This window comes from Glycine max, chromosome 15 (genome assembly GCF_000004515.6).
Source record: "Glycine max cultivar Williams 82 chromosome 15, Glycine_max_v4.0, whole genome shotgun sequence".
NCBI lineage: Eukaryota > Viridiplantae > Streptophyta > Magnoliopsida > Fabales > Fabaceae > Glycine > Glycine max.
In genome coordinates this window covers 51,330,672-51,341,230 of record NC_038251.2, presented here as the reverse complement: position 1 = coordinate 51,341,230, position 10,559 = coordinate 51,330,672, and the positions used below count along the sequence as shown (strand labels likewise).

At 31.0% G+C, this 10,559-nt stretch overlaps 1 long non-coding RNA gene across 2 annotated transcripts; it reads right to left on the bottom strand.

Annotated features, from left to right (window-relative positions):
* Window positions 1-798: 798 nt before the first annotated feature.
* Window positions 799-9,395, bottom strand: LOC106796222 (uncharacterized). 2 transcript variants are annotated; one of them, XR_001385007.3, is made up of 6 exons: window positions 8,358-9,395; window positions 8,227-8,280; window positions 7,793-7,888; window positions 7,524-7,658; window positions 6,628-6,734; window positions 799-1,008 (listed from the first exon to the last, which is right to left on the bottom strand). It is a non-coding gene; the product is annotated as an uncharacterized lncRNA (long non-coding RNA). The 2 variants fall into 2 exon arrangements; XR_005888585.1 differs by having other exon boundaries at window positions 7,793-8,280.
* Between the last annotated feature and the right edge of the window lie 1,164 nt (window positions 9,396-10,559).

Here is a 10,559-nt window from a genome sequence, read left to right as displayed (position 1 = left end):
CTCTATTTATAATTTTTTCAATTTACACCTGCATCTACTAGTATATTCTAATTTTGGTTCCCCGCATGAAAGAATCTAATTTATCTATTTTGTCTCCCAAATTCCTTTGTAGAGCTAATTACATTAAGGATAGAGATGTATAACAAGCTAAACAAATATCAAGTTATCCTTAGCGATGACTTTATTTAGATACCATTTTCCAGTTCTATTAGAAAATCATGTTTCCTAACGTTGCCCCTAAAACTTACCATATAAATGGGTGATCAAGCCACAAACAATAATATTAAGCACAAGAAAAGATAATGCAAATGTAATATTCATAAATAGATATGAAAAAAAATTTCATCAAGAGTAGTTGACTGTCAAGTTCCCAACAAAGGAAGTTTAGCCTCTCATTATCATGGAGGTTTTATAACTACAAGGGGGAAATATTTAGTAAAGGGAAAGAAGATAAGAAAGAGAATGGAGGGAAAGAATTACTCTCAATACTTGCTTCTCCTTCTTCTAACTTTTGTCTTCTATAAGGGATTGTATTCTCTTAGAATTTCTGCGTGTTTTTTCCTTCTTTTCTGTTCTTCTTTTATAGGTGTAGATTAGCTTAGCTAAGCGGGTTTCTCACACTAATATCGTCTTTACTTTCGGGAATTAGTCTGTTTTCCTTAATTATTCCTATTTTCCTGAATAATCCTGCTTTTTCTAGGCTTTATTTTACTTACTCAGCATCATAAATTCATCACTTTTAATATTTTCTGCACAAAAACTTAAATAATGTTAATTTAATAATTATTTGTTCAAAAAAGAAGAATTAGGAGAGAAAAATTACAATTTCCTATACAATTTAACTCTAAAATATGCTCACAATTAGCAGTTATCACATCAATCTTATTCATGGAGGATCACCTTTGTCACCCTTCTACAACCTTTCACTAGCTACTCACTCGACGCTTAAGAAAAGTCCTATTGAGCTTCATTGCTTGACCAAAACGCCTTAGCTTATCTCCAAAACGCCTTCACAAAATCCATAAATACATTATAATAAATCAACAAAAAATGCACAGGTTCATGTCAATATTGTATAAGCTTTCGTATACCATATTGAAATGAAGATATAAAACACAAAAAAATAATATTTTTGCTATTTGATGAAAACAGTTAGTAACTATATAATATCAAAGGTGTATTTTTTATCATTTGCATGTTACAAAGGATGCATCATCGACACAATGCAACCTTCATTGGCCACAAGAAGATTGTCTTTCACCTCTGCTTCTCAAGTGAAGGCATTAAAAAAGCCCAAGATTGAGCCTCCTCAATGTGTCAAACACGTTGTTAAACATTCTTCAAAAAACTCGTCTTCACCAAAACAACAGACGGGTACAAGAGCAAATGTAACTATTGATAAATTAAAAGGCTCATCTCAAAGACCATCGGGACATATTAGTTACGTGATGAATAAAAACATCCATGAGCACTTAAAATTAAAATACGTATATATATATTGAGAAAAAAAGGATATCAATGGAATGTATACAATGTAGGGAATATTCATATAATAGAAGCCCTTTGACATATATACTCCTCCATCCATTCCAATTCTATCCCTTGTACACCTTAATTATCAAACATGCGTGCTTTTGTGTTTTATTTCTTAAGTCCTATGTCCACTTTCTATTTCATCCTTCGTTGAAGCCTCCAAAATTGAGTGGCTTCACCATGGTGTTGATGGATTGATAAGTACATCAATTCGTCGCAAGTAATAAAGTTAAAATGAAAGTTTGAGTGTCAAACAGAGATTTTGTTTGTATTTAGGTAGATAAATATTTTATTAATAAAAGAAGTAAAAGAAAATTAACTTGAAAAGGTTATGAGAAAAACAATAATTTAAATTTGCATAAAATTAAATCAAACAAGAATTTAAATTGATTAATTAAAGACAGAAAAATTAAAGAACCCAATAATATTGTAGAAATAAATTCAGAAGATGAGAACATTGGGAACTTAGCGGACCAGAACTACTTTTTGATGTAATGTTAATGATTTTTCTCTATTTATATTATTATGCGTCTACTAGTATACTCTAACTTTGGTCCCTGGTATGAAAGAACCTAATTTATCTATTTTCTCTCCCTAATTCCTTTGTAGAGCTAAATAGTAAATTGCATTAAGGATATAAATGTATAACAGGCTAAACAAATATTAATTTATCCCTATTGATGACTTTATTTAGATATTTTTTTCTAGCTATATTAGAAAATAATGTTTCCCAACAATATCTCTAAAACTTACCATGCAAATAGCCGATCAAGCCACAGGTAATAATATTAAGCACAAGAAAAGATAATGCAAAGTAATATTCATAAATAGATAGGAAGGGAAATTACATCAAGAGTAGTTTCCCAACAAAGAGGGTTTAACATCTCGTTGTCATGGAGGCTTTACAATTACAAGAGGGAAATATTTAGTAAAAGGGAAGAAGATAAGAAAAGGAATAAAGGAAAGGAATGACTCTCAATGTTTGTTTCTCCTTCTTTTAACCTTTGCTTTCTATAAGAAATTGTATTTTCTTGGAATTTCTGTATTTTTTCCTTCTTCTCTCTTCTTCTTTTATAAAAGCAGATTAGCTTAGCTAAGGATTTCTCGCACTAAGTCCGCCTTTACTTTCTTGAATTGGTTTGTTTTCCTTAATTAGACCTACTTTTCTTAACCAGTATGTTTTTCTTAATTAGTCTATTTTTCTTAATTAACATGACTTTCTTAATTAGACCTACTTTTCTTAATCAGCTTGCTTTCCTTAATTAATCTATTTTTCTTAATTAGCATGATTTCTTTAATTATCTATGCTTTCTTGAATTATCCTGTTTTTTTTTTACTTTATTTTACTCCCTAAGCATCATAAATTCATGACTTGTAATGTTTTCTGTACAAAAACCTAAATGATGTTAATTTAACAATTATTTGCTAAAAAAGGAAGAATTATGAGAAAAAAAATACAAATTCCTATATAATTTAACATCAAAATATACTCATAATTAGTCGTTATCAAACTCCTCCAAATTTAAACCTTTGTTTGTCCTCAAGCAAAAGGAAAAAATTTAGAGTTTATCAATCACAATTCATGAGATAACCACATACATTCCAAAAAGCTTCATGAAAGGAGAGCATAAGTTCATGAAAGGAGCAGAACAAGATGCACTTCAAATGAAATGGTTAGCAATAATGACATATCACAAGGAATAATCATCAACTTCAATCCTCACAAGGCAAGTGTTTCTCTCAATCCCACAAGTGTCTCGGTAAAATTGTTTCAATTATAACAATTGAATAGTAAAATTCTCAACTTTGCACATCATCTCAATCAATGTTATCATATATGCTCAATATAGATCACTAAGGACTTTAATAGGCTTGTAACATGACTGAGCTAACAAAGAAATCACGGTTTTTCTAGGATTCAAAACTTAGGATCTAAGATAGCATTCATTCCCTCTGCATAGCTAAATAGTAAATTGCATTAAGAATAAAGATGTATAACAGGATAAACAAATATTAACCTATTCTTAGCGATGACTTTATTTAGATATCATTTCCCAATTCTATTAGAAAATCACGTTTTCCAATGGTACCCCTAAAACTTATCATGCAAATGGGTGATTAAGCCACAAACAATAATATTAAGCACAAGAAAAGATAATGCAAATGCAATATTTATAAATAGATATGAAGAGAAATTACATCAAGAGTAGTTAGCTGTCAAGTTCCCAACAAAGGGGGTTTAACCTTTCATTGTCATGGAGACTTTACAACTACCAGAGGAAAATATTTAGTAAAGAAAAAGAAAATAAGAAAAGGAATAGAGGGAAGAAATAACTCTTAATGCTTGCTTCTCCTTCTTCTAGCCTTTGTCTTCTACAAGGGATTGTATTCTCTTGGAATTTCTGTATGTTTTTTCCTTCTTCTCTCTTCTTCTTTTATAGGTGCAAATTAGCTTAACTAGGTGGGCTTCTCGTGCTAAGACTACCTTTACTTTTCTGAATTTGTCTGCATTCTTTAATTAACCATGTTTTCCTAAATTAGTTTGTTTTCCTTAATTAGTTAGTTTTCCATAATTAGTCTAGTTTCCTTAATTATCCATGCTTACTTGAATTATCCTTTTTTTTTTCTTTATTATACTCACTAAGAATTATAAATTCATCACTTTTAATATTTTCTTCACAAAAACTTAAATGATGTTAATTTAACAATTATTTGCTTAAAAAAGAAGAATTTAGAGAGAAAAATTATAAATTCATATATAATTTAACTCCAAAATATACTCATAATCAGCAGTTATCACATCAATTTTATTCACAGAGGATCACCTTTGTCACCCTTCTACAACCCCTTACTCGACACATAAGAAAAGTCCTCTTGAGCTCCATTGCTCGATCTAAATGCCTCCACCTCTCGCGAAATCAAAATGGATCACCTTATCTAGCATTTTTTATAAATTGATCCTTGTTTTAACACAAAAATTAGGATAGATAAGGAATTACCACTTACGATCTTTGTTTGGTTAGTTTTAGGTCTTTTTGATGTTTTTGTGAGAGTTTTTATAGGAAATTGAGTCAAAAAGACAAGTGAAGTTATGCTCACTTAAGCGTAACTTGTTGTGTACTTAAGCTTACCAAGACAAAATCAATTGAAGAAGACACTAACTTGTCTTGCTTAAACACAATTGTTGAGCCAGAGAAATTTAGAATATTTATCATATAATTAAGCTCACTTAGGTGTGACATGCCATGCACTTAAGCAAGCTGAAAATTTATATATACTTTGTGGGCAACAAGTGCAATTAAGCCATGAATTTTTCAACAAATTTAAGGAAATAATCCTATTTTTTCAAATGTAACAAAATTTGTAGATTTTTTTTTGGAAAAAACTTCACAAAATCCATAAAAACATTATAATAAATTAACAAGAAAAATTCACAGGTTCAAGTCAATATTGTATAAGCTTTTGTATACCATATTGAAATGAAGATATAAAACACAGAAAAATTGGATTGAAAAAACGCAAAAAAAAAAAAAAACAAAATTAAGCTTTTTTAAATATGAAAATGAAATTAATGAAATAGTTAGTGTATTAAAAATATTATTAAATCAATCATAAGAGTTGATGTTATCCAAAGCAAAACCTTAAATGCAATATTAACATAAATTGTCTATAAAAAATAACAATAATAAAGAAAATGAATGAATATTACATTGTTTATGCTCTTTCAGCAACTAAAAGTTTGCAAATTAAAATTCTATAAGCTCTGTCAATGACTTAAAATCATTAATAATTGAGAAATAAATAATTTTAAAGAATATTTCATAATGTTATAGGAGACAAATCTAGTGGAAGAATTATTTTTATATGAGAGTGGCATAAGAAATTAATGGGACTATTAAAAAATTCACATGAGCATTCATGATAAGATTTAATGATTAATACTTATTTTTCTTATTACTTTCATATAAAAACGATATTCTCATTATATTAAAAAATATTTGTGGGTGGGGGGCATGATCCCTATGTCCTAAGCAAGCTTTGCCTTGCTCCAATAGGTGTGACTCTCATCACTACTAGAAAAGCGAGATTCTACATTGGTTATTTGAAGTATACTACATCGATTTATGACCGTCATCGTAGGAAACGTCGTAAAAAGGGGAAGCTTTTCTACGACGGTTGCAGACGACCGTCTTAGAATGCTGAACATTCTATATCGGTTGTCTCAGAACCGATGTAAAATGCATTGCATTCTACGACGGTCTTTAACACATTAGAATGGTTATCATTCTACATCGGTTCTATAGAATGCATTACATTCTAAGACGGTCTTTAACACATGATCGTCTTAGAATGATTAGCATTGTACATCAGTCGCCTCAGAACCGATGTAGAATGACTTTTTTATTTTTTTTAGTTCGAGCTACTTTTTTTTTACAGAATTGAAAGCTAGTAGTATATGGAATTAATGGAATTGAATGGGCTACTTACATAAATGCATTTGTCTTGCCTAGACAAACCACATGATATACAAATCATATTATCCAAGCATCTTGGGAACAAGTGTGACTACTAATCTCAGTCACAGGCAATCACCAAAACAACACTAAAGTTGGAAGTCATATGAAATTCTTAAGAATTCTTAATCTTGGAACCAAACTGGCACTTAGCACTTGGAACCAATACCTTGGAACATTGATTCTAGTAAGTAACCAAAATGGCACTTGGAACATGTCCAATGGGAGTTTTTTTATGAAATTCTTAATCTTTAAAAATCGATCTATTATTATCTAGTTTTATCGTTAAAGCAATTGACATGAGAATTCTCATATAAGAATCATTGCTTAGATGAGTAATATTCTAAACAGAATTCTTAAGAATTGTATGACTCATTTTAAGTTCATAAATATCATTAAAGAAAAATGTAGGCCAAAAGTTAATTTAAGTAATTCTACCACTGTTATAATATTCCAGGAGTCATATGAATTAGATTAAGATGCCCATGAGTAGTAAAGAGAATTACAATTTCAGGAATGGAGCAGAATCCATGAATCATCAAGTTATCAATTCATTTATCAATCCATGAAAGGGCCTTACTTGCGAAGCCTTTGACTAAATGTCCTCAAGACAATAGGTTGACGACCCCCACCATAATGAACATCTCCACTTGATTCCTGTACAATTTGTCTAGCATGTCGCAAGGCCTGCACAATAATTTGAAATTTAAATCACAACTTTTGGTATGGTGAAACATATAATGCAGTGTCAGAAGAAATCTCACAGCAGTAGTCAATTTCTGAGCCTAGAATTTTGGTCATTCATTGTTCAGCAATGAATAAGCTTCATTACAACATAATACCTTGGTGGGCTCTAGGCTCACAATTGCTCAACAAAATAGTTTGTACACAAGAAATAAAAATCTTTAATTATCTTATAATTTAAAAAAATCATTTTTTTAAAATGAATATAATTTTTTACGTCTTCTCTTTATCATGTTTCCCCCCATTCTCATAAAAATATTTTAAGAACTTTAATTAATTATTTATTCAAATAAATTTTTATTTTCATTATTTAGTTTATGTAGTATTTGAATTTTTACGAACAAGATAAAAATAAGAAGAAAGAAATATGATTGTATTGAGTTTTATATATAGATATATATATAAAGCTTGTACTGAGATTCTTTTCTTATTAATAATATGCCAGCTAAAATATTTTTGGTACCTATAGTTTGGCAATTGCCAGCTAAAAAACACACGCTTACACAAATTAAAACATCTACCCCCTCCCACATACTGACCCAATTATGTTAACCATAATTAACTTTAATTATGATAATTATCATTATAGCCTGGCTAAAATCATGGTAACTACAAAAAACATATACAACTAGAAGTCACATGTGAGTTGCGGCTTCATTTATTCCTGGTAATATCAGCACTCAACATATTGTCATGCCTGTCAAAAGTTAAAAGGCAAATTGCTATACTAACCACAAAATGATTGTTGAATCCAAAGCAAGCTAATAACTAAAGCAAGAGCAATTTTGAGTTGTGGCTTCATTTATTCCTGGTAGAAGCTTAGTTTTGAATGTGTCTTCATTATGTAATTGGACCTCTAATTTTTAGCTGCATAGTTTAACAGAAATGTGGAATTAGGACTAACTCAAGGCAACTAGCCATATGTAGAATTAGTATACTAAATGTCCTTGTTTTGTCATGTCAGCACTCAGCATATTGGCAATATCTTCATCAAGGCTTACCAAGTTCTTCTTTGATTCTTGAGAGGTGGTTGGCGATTTTAGCCTAGCAAACAACTCCTAGATAAATGTACTGTCATCCTTCAACAAAGAGACAATCTAAAAATAACATAGCAGACAACAATAAGGACATCATTCACTAAATTAAATGATATGTCTTTATTCCTAGTTAATCAAATCTTACATAGCCATTGTTTGAATGTATTATGAAGTTAAGATTTGAACCAATACCCTCATCCAAGACTCTCGCTAGAACAACATCATGAAAGTGAGAACGGAAGGTAAAAATCGTAATGAAGATGAAATCAAACAACAATTAAAGGCATAAAAAGATCAATTAGAGGCTCTACTTTCCCCCCACCCCCAATCCAATAGTTGGCATAACAACATGTATTACGACACAAATTCGTAGCCACGGTTGATTTAAGATAACTTACCTGTAAGTGTGTCATTTTCTGTAAAGTGCCCCTTTATGAAATCATGTGAGCAACCTATCATTAGAAGAAGTCATCATCATTCGCCCATATATATTAACATATGTCAAGAAAATAAATAAAAGAAGACTTACAAAAATCCTAATAACGATAATTGAGAAATGTGGGCACAGTGCTAGCAAGAGTCAAAAACCTTGAAAATCAAAACACACCAAAGAAGAACACATGTTTTGATTGAAAATAATAAAATTGCCGACACAGACCTGACCCTTTCAAACCTCTTTCTCATACAAAGTTCTTTCCCCTGCTTGCTTGTACCCTGCAACTACAACTGCAATATCAAGAAATTCAATTCATTAACTACACACACTCATGCCATGATTTCTCAAATTAGCATGCTTTTCCTTTTCTTCTTCCTCTTCTCCTATTTTCTAATCGTTTTCTTCTTTTGCAAAACCTCTGCACTTCACATCCTTAACCAATGGTTCCTTTGCTTCAAAAACCGTCTCCACCTTCACTAGTCCTTCAAAATCCCTCGCTATAATCTTCACTCTTTGGACAATAGTCTCTACCGAAAAATCCTCACCTACCTCGATTCTCTTCCCTCCATTGAAGATTCTAATTACACGAACCTCTTCTCCGGCCCCAATCCCTCCGACATCTTCCTCCACTTCGACCCTAACCACACCGTTCATCACACCTTCCTCGGCGCCAGGCTCTCCTGGACCAACGCTTCTGGAGACGCACTCGTCCTTCGACTAAAGAAGAAAGACAAGCGTAGAGTCTTTCGGTAGTACTTCCAACACATTCTCTCTGTCACTGACGAGATCGAGCAACGAAGAAAAAAGGATGTCAAGCTGTACATGAACTCCGACACCGGTGAGTGGCGCTTGGTGCCGTTCACGCATCCGACGAGCTTTGACACGGTGGCGATGGACGTGGAGCTGAAGAACAAGGTGAAGTCCGATCTGGACCAGTTCTTGAAGTCGAAACAGTACTACCACCGGCTAGGCCACATTTGGAAGCGGAGCTACCTCCTTGAGAGGAAACTCACAAGAGGGAATTGAGAGTGCCAGACCAGCAGATAGGGAGAGGGAGAAGGACCGCCTTATTACTCAGATACACTGAGAGGGAGAGGGGGAGGTACGACAACTTGTCCTCTTCGTACTCTCTCTCTAGAACTTTCGGTACTACAACATTAAAATTAAAATAAAAATTCGTTTTCATTTAAAGGCGGTTTTCCAAATGGACCGTCTTTGAATATTTGATATCCACGCCGGTCATATATCAAAACCATCTTTGTTTTATTATTTTAATTGTATAAAGATGGTTTTCATACAAACCACCTTTAAAATATTTATTATATTTACAAAAATACCATCCTATTAAAGATAACGATGTTTTGGAAGGATCGTCCTTGATCCAGTGTCATAGTAAGGCTGTTTAATTTCTAGTAGTGCATAGAAACAATTTAAAACTAGTGGCGCATACATTAGAACTGCTCATTCCACAAGTAATTCTTATATCTTATTATATCTTATATTATCCTAACCATGAGTCCTAAAAATTTATATTTAATAGTTAATTATAAAATGTAATTAATTTTTAATAAAAGGTTATAAAAGTAATTTTACAAAATTTGACACAACAATAAAATATTATCCCATAAGATCAATTGCGTAAATCATATAATATCATTCCATATAATTAAAAATCATAGGCAATACCATTAAATGAGTCCTAATAAATAATGCAGTCCTATATATACAATTCAATAACTAATTAACACAATTTTGTATGTTTTAAATGTTTATTTTCATCATTATTTGTCAGGAAAAGATAATTTGACTTTTAAAATTAAAGAAATAAAAATGTAATTTAAATATCTTTTAAAAAATATAAATTAGCACAAAATTTAACTTTTTAAAATAATCATCGTCCTAATCATACAATTTTAGACGGTGACATCAATTGCTCTTTTTTTAATGAATTTAAACTTCCTAATTATCAAGCATCTTTAAATAATAAAATGAACGACTCTTAATTTTAAAACCATTTTTTTTCCAAAATGTCACCATTGTTTGATGGAAGTTTTTGTTCTTTCCAATACACGAATGACTTATAAAATATATTAACTTTATCACAAACGATTGAATTTATTGAACATAATTAAAATAATAAATACATAACTACTTTTTTTCTTGCTTGTATTTTTTTGTAAGAAATAATCTTACTCAAGGTGTGTACAGTCACACAGCAAATATAAGATTTGTTTCTTCAAAATAAATAGTTACAATTAATTTAAAAATTTACAGTTGAAAATTTAATATATTTAT